General features: G+C 41.8%; 1 protein-coding gene across 1 annotated transcript in view; it reads right to left on the bottom strand.

Annotated features, from left to right (window-relative positions):
* Positions 1-6,034, bottom strand: part of hoxb4a (homeobox B4a) — a 342,957-nt gene that overhangs the window by 330,214 nt on the left and 6,709 nt on the right. The window lies entirely within an intron of this gene.

Below are 6,034 nucleotides of genomic sequence, written 5' to 3'. Positions count from 1 at the left end.
CTCTGTTGGTGTTTCCCAGTGTCTCCTCTCTCCCTCTCTCTCTTTTTCCTCTCCCCCTCTCCACTGCTGTAGGGGTCTTGTATTTTTTTAAAGGACACTTGAATTTTCCATGGCAGGCATACACAGACTGGAGCAGTGCCCTGTATTGTCGTAATATTCCTGACGAATTTATATCTATTCTGCAACTTCTGAATTAATTATTTAATGACTCACGTGACGTGGGGGGACTAAGTCTCTTACTTCTCAGGACCCAAGTTCAGTGTACCCGTGCGTGGATGCAGGAGTTGGAAGACAGAAACGGTCATTAAAACAAAAGGACAGACTTTTCAGTCTTTCTTTGAGAAGAAGGCTGTGAGCGCGTGGTGTTGCTGTGACTGTTAATAACTGCAAAGTGAAGCAGGAGGCACGAGACACAGAGAGGAAAGATAGTAGATGAGTGTTTCTGTCTTTTAAAGATTGATGTACGCCTCAGATTTAGTCTCCTTTATTCCTCACTGGGGGGTTCCATATGAGGTCCTGTCTTAACCTATTGGCTGATGTTCCTATTTCTACTGAAAGAACATTTCGATGGGAAAGACTGAAAGAACGGGACTTAATTATTCATTTTGTTTTTCCAATTTTTTGTCGGTATATTCATGCGTGCTGAGCTAAACTAAATGTTCAATATCCATACATGATCCTCATAGCTATGACAATGCCACCAAATTCCACTCAATTACTAATGATAACTTCCTCCCGTACACCGAAATATAAGAGGCTGGAAATCGAAAAATAAACCGTCACAGGCCGAGTTCTTTCCCCACTTTTATGCAATAAGTTGAAACAGAAAAAAACTGTAGAATATAAATACACACATTTAAAAAAAAACATTAACATGTTTTCACGTTGACATGATCTGTAATTTCCTTTGAAGAACGTTAATTAGGCTCGAATAGAGAGTATCAGACATGTAGCAGACGAGAGAGCAGAGAAACAAAGAAATTTCCCAAGGAGGGAGAAGGAAGGGGAAGAGAAGTGGGGAGATAGACAGGACGGAGGAAGGAAAAAAACGGAGACACAAAACCCCGTCACGAGACCGTGGGGGCAGCAACAAAAGACCATATGAATCTTTGGGCGCTCTGCTCCAAAGCTCGAGCCGCTTAAATAGAACAATGGAGTACAAGACTTGAAGAAAACCAGAGCTTGAGGTTGGGATGCTGTAACAGCGCTAACCTAGCAGCTCGATAATCAACAAGAAACATTTCAAGGTCAAAGAATGGGCCCCAGCAGCCTCAAGACACGCAGAAACACGAGGCTTTCACAGAGCTTTTCTGTAGCAGCACCTCCCGCTTCTTCCTCCCTCAGGTGCTCGTGCCACGTTCATCAGAAGAGTCATTCAAAACTAATCCCATTTTCTTTTACGTATGATGAGAGAAGTGGCGGATTCTATGTAAGTTCACAAAAAAGAAATGAATCTTTTTGACAGCATTATCTATTTTTGTCGAATTATCAACATGCAAAAAGGAAGAAATACCCGTAGAAGTATTAATAGGGGACGTGAATCCGAAGACTGCAAATGAAACTGTTGGGTACTGATCGATTCATAATTTGAGCTTTGAAAGCGTGCGATCCCAGCACGCGGCTCTACTCTGAGATTCTTTTCCACAACACGATTTAAATCAAACATTTGCGGTGGTGATGATGGCGTCTTTAATGACGGCAATAAATTCTAGGAATCACAGTGTGAAACAATAGCTGAGATTAGCAGCTGAAACCTTGGCCGGCCTCACAACAGCAACACGAAGCAGCTCTATAAACCTGGCACAGATGCAAGGAACGTTTTTCCACATGACCGAAACATCCGAGTGATAGTCACCGTTAAGTGAGCCAGCCAGGAAGAACCATCTCTGCAATTTAATGACTCACAAAGACACCAGCGGAAAACAGAAAGAACGAGTCAGCAAATGGAACTCTGATCAGATGTATGTTTATTTATTGAGATCGCAGTATTCCAGCGGCTGACCCGTCACAGTGCTGCTAAAGCAGCGTTAGCACTTAGAGGCAGAATGACACTGAGAGGCTGTGGTGACACTGGCGCTCTTGGGGGTCTGACGGTCCGTGATGAATTGGGACAGGTAGAGTCTTCCATTCTTCCCCCTCATTAATGATTAACTATGCTTTCAATAAAAAGACAGAAACTGAAAATGTCTCTTTGTTTTGACTGAGAATAGCCGAGAAATGAAAGTGTCTAAGGTGTATTATTATTATTATTATTATTATTATTATTATTATTATTATTATTATTATTATTATTATTATTATTATTATTATCATATAAACGCTTGAGTGATCTGAGAAACTGAGAGATTGATCTCCAGAGCTCCGACATCTAATCTTTTACTGCAGCTCGTAAATCTGTCTCAACACGGAAGCACGATCACAAACGGTTTTTGAAATATATCTTTTTTCTGCTCGGCACGTGAGGTCTTCCCTCCTTTCTGGGATTGCACTAAAGACTTCCCCAGCCAGTCCCGTCGTTTTATCGTAGCCAACAGAACACCTCGCGCTGTGAATCTTTTTCTTTCTATAACCAAACCAAAACCTTAAGGGGCAAATCAAAGCCAATAACTACGATCACCGGTGTAGTTAGAGTTAGGTTCTGATGCATCTGTAAGCAGTTATGTGCTGATTAGAGATTTATTGTTCGTTGGATAGAGACCAATAAAAATGAAAAAAAAAAGTATTTCAAAGCCGCCTGTATATTCGATGCCTTTTAGTGCGCCAATGTTCTAACTTTAGAGCAATATTCAAACTGTCAGGCAGAGCCTGCGTTACATTATAAATCAATTTCACATAAACACGTTTCACATCCCAGAATAATAACAAGATAAGTGCCATCCTTCAAACCGGTTCCCGCGGATCTCAGAAGGATGCTGTCCCGTCAAAATACCTGCAGACAGACGCTTCTGTATGCGCGCTGATATAAATGTTACGGGCCTTAAAATGACCGGTGGGGACGTTCAAAGAATAATATTTGGAACAAATGCCTCAGTAAGCAACTTTTTAAAAAAGCTCAGGTGGCTTAGGCCTACTGTCCACTATGTGTCTTTGGTGTCGGTTGCACTCATCAGCCTCCACAGAATTTATGGAGCTCATGTCTTCATAATAATTCTTGTGATTTTAGCATTTGCTGCACTGAAAGCCTATCATCAAACGACATCTTCCCCCTGAAAACACATTCCCAAATGAAGGAAGAATGAACTTCAATCTATTTTTCTTGACCATCTCAAGAAAATGTAAAAAAAAAAGCTCATGATGAGCCGTAAATCGGAATTTTAATCTCGGATTGGATGTGATGCCCACAGCAAGTTATTGTATTTATATGTAATCATTTCAGTCAGTGTGTCTTTCTTATTAAGGATGCCTAGGTATCAATCAAACATGGGCTGTTTAGTCCTTTAAAATAATTTCGCTTGTAAAGGCCTAATGCTCCCTCATTAGTCATACGAGCCACAGAAGTCTATTTATCACTCACATGCAACGGCCACGAGCGAATCTGTACCGCACAATGATGGCACCATCACACCGGAAGACTGCTTCTCCTCAATGTGTAGCAACATGGATTCTAAAGCTCAGCAGCAAATATGACCTAACAATAAAGAAAACTTCAAGGGTAGTTGAATTCACATGTGAAATGCATGCATGCAGCTTTGCATATCCCAGAATGCACGCAGCGTGCGGGCTGCGCTGCAGATTTGTTCTATATGGTGATAATCACATTATTTCATTTATCATCGGGCTTGAGTACTAAGGTAATAATTAAGTAAATGATGATGCCACACACTATTTAAAAAACGAATCATTCACTCAGAATACTGACAAATAAGGCAGGCGGGTCAGCCCGGCTGCTAAAAAGTGAAATAAGTGTGCGCTTGTTGCAACTTGGCAGGCAATATTTGGCTCTTGGTTTTTAATACTAAGAATGTGTCTGCTTTCAAATGGTTCACAGAGACTTTCACAACAGAAAGAGAGAGAGAAGCTCGCCACCCGCGCTTGCTGCCATATATCTCTCATGAAGACCTCCTCATGCAGCACGCGCGTCTGCACCGTGACCTCTTTGGCTTCTCGCGCTCTCCAGAACAATAAATTTCTCTTGAAACGCGGGTGCAACGAGCGAAAGAGGACAGAAAAAATGCACCGGGGACTTTTTTGGTAATTAGCAAACCACCATCAGACCCTCTGGCTCAGCGATAGTGATGTTTTTGTAACTATTGTTTGTGTACGTGGGTGCGCGTGGTGAGCTTTAGAAGCCTGCAGCTTCCTGCCTTTAGCTACTGTTGAAACATTTGTTCCATCAGCTGGTTCAGACCTTCCATAAAGACAGTAGACACTTCCATAAAGTGCGGGCCTAACATCTTCCTGGTTAAGCTAACCCGACCTTTCAAGCTCATACTTCAGTTATTCTGAACTGAGCTTACATGCACAAATATCTTTTTTGGACAGACAGAAGTATCAAGAGCAGCAAATAAAATAAAAAAAACATAATCATATAAAGAAGCATGAATCACTAAAGTAATCTCTGATTTCACGGAACGAAGTGTTGCATATCGACAACAGAAAAGGTGTTAATTGAACTAGTTTAAATATCATTGAAAGTGCACGAGTTTAGGACAGAAATGAAATTAACTCAGTGACAGACCAACAAAAATGTACTGTATGCTGCAGTTGTATTAACACGTGACATTTCACGGGAAAGACGTGATATTATTAAGAAGCAGACAACCTAATGCTTGTGCTGTTTGATATGAAGTCTTGACTTTGTTTTATTTTCTTGCCACGCAGCAAAGATAAACTCACACAAAGAGGAAACTCTTCTTTCTGCAAGTAGAACTGAGATACCTCGAAGTAAAACTTCCGTGGTCATTTATTGAGGTACCATCGCTGTTGTCTAGTATATGGATAATTAAGCGAGATGCGCAGATAAGAAGGGGAAAAGGCGCCAAGTGTTGTTCAGATGAGCCTTTTATGACAACATGGAGAGACCAAAATCTCTGATGGATACCTGTTTATGAAAATAAGGGCAGTAAATGCTACAATGTTTAAACAGAGCGTCACTGCAAAACAAGTCAATGAAAGAATGGACCCATCAGTACATTTTGTGAGGTATAAATGATTATAACGAGAATACTGATAAATGGCATTATGAAATAGAAGATAACAGGCCGGGGTAAAGAAGTGCAAGCAGAGGCAGATGGACCAAAAGCATTGATCCTCAGAAACACGCATATGAACACACACACACACACCACCTCTCCAAGATGCAGGCCAGTTTATCAGGTTGAAAAATATTCATTTACTAATAAATAAAGGTGTCTGAATCAGAGAAAATCACTTCTACGGTCAAATGTTCATTATTCTACTTAATTTGACATAAAGTGGAACGGTTTAATCAGACCTGTATCATCTTTTGATTTAATACGGATTGTGTGCGACATGTTCGAGGCTAGAACAAGCCTGGAAACGGAAGAAGGCAGTGAATGGCAGCCTGTTCTCCTTCAGCCTTTAACTAAGCCTTGTTGAGGTGGGTAAGTTTTGCGCGTGTAGGTCTGTCAGCCAGCCTGTGGGTTGTGGGAGGGGAGACACCGCTGCCTGAATGGGTTACAGTGCCCTGAATTTGGCCTGTTATGACAAAGTGGCCCGAGGGCTCCGGAGGTCCAGGAATGTCCAAGGGAGTGAAGAGTCTGGCAGCCTTGTGAGGTCAAGGGGGGCCGGGGGTAATGGGGGTTTGTGGTGATGATGGTTGGTGGTGGTGTGTGTGTGTGTGTGTGTGTGTGTGTGTGTGTGGGGGGGGGGGGTCAGGAAAACGTGTCCTCTGGTTGAACCTTCTTCGGCCGCAGCTTGACAATTCCTCTTCTCTCTTATTTCTTCCTTAACTTTAAAATCCAGCGTTTAGAATTCTGCGTTTTCCACGCATGGCATCACGCGACGACCTACGTCCTCTGAGATGCTTTGAATCAGATAATATATCACTATTCAGCTCTGTTTACATTTCTCT

The sequence above is a fragment of the Leuresthes tenuis genome, unplaced genomic scaffold (genome assembly GCF_036924035.1).
Source record: "Leuresthes tenuis unplaced genomic scaffold, fLeuTen1.0.hap1 SCAF_17, whole genome shotgun sequence".
In the NCBI taxonomy this organism is placed as follows: Eukaryota; Metazoa; Chordata; class Actinopteri; order Atheriniformes; family Atherinopsidae; genus Leuresthes; species Leuresthes tenuis.
This window is presented reverse-complemented; position numbering and strand designations above follow the sequence as displayed.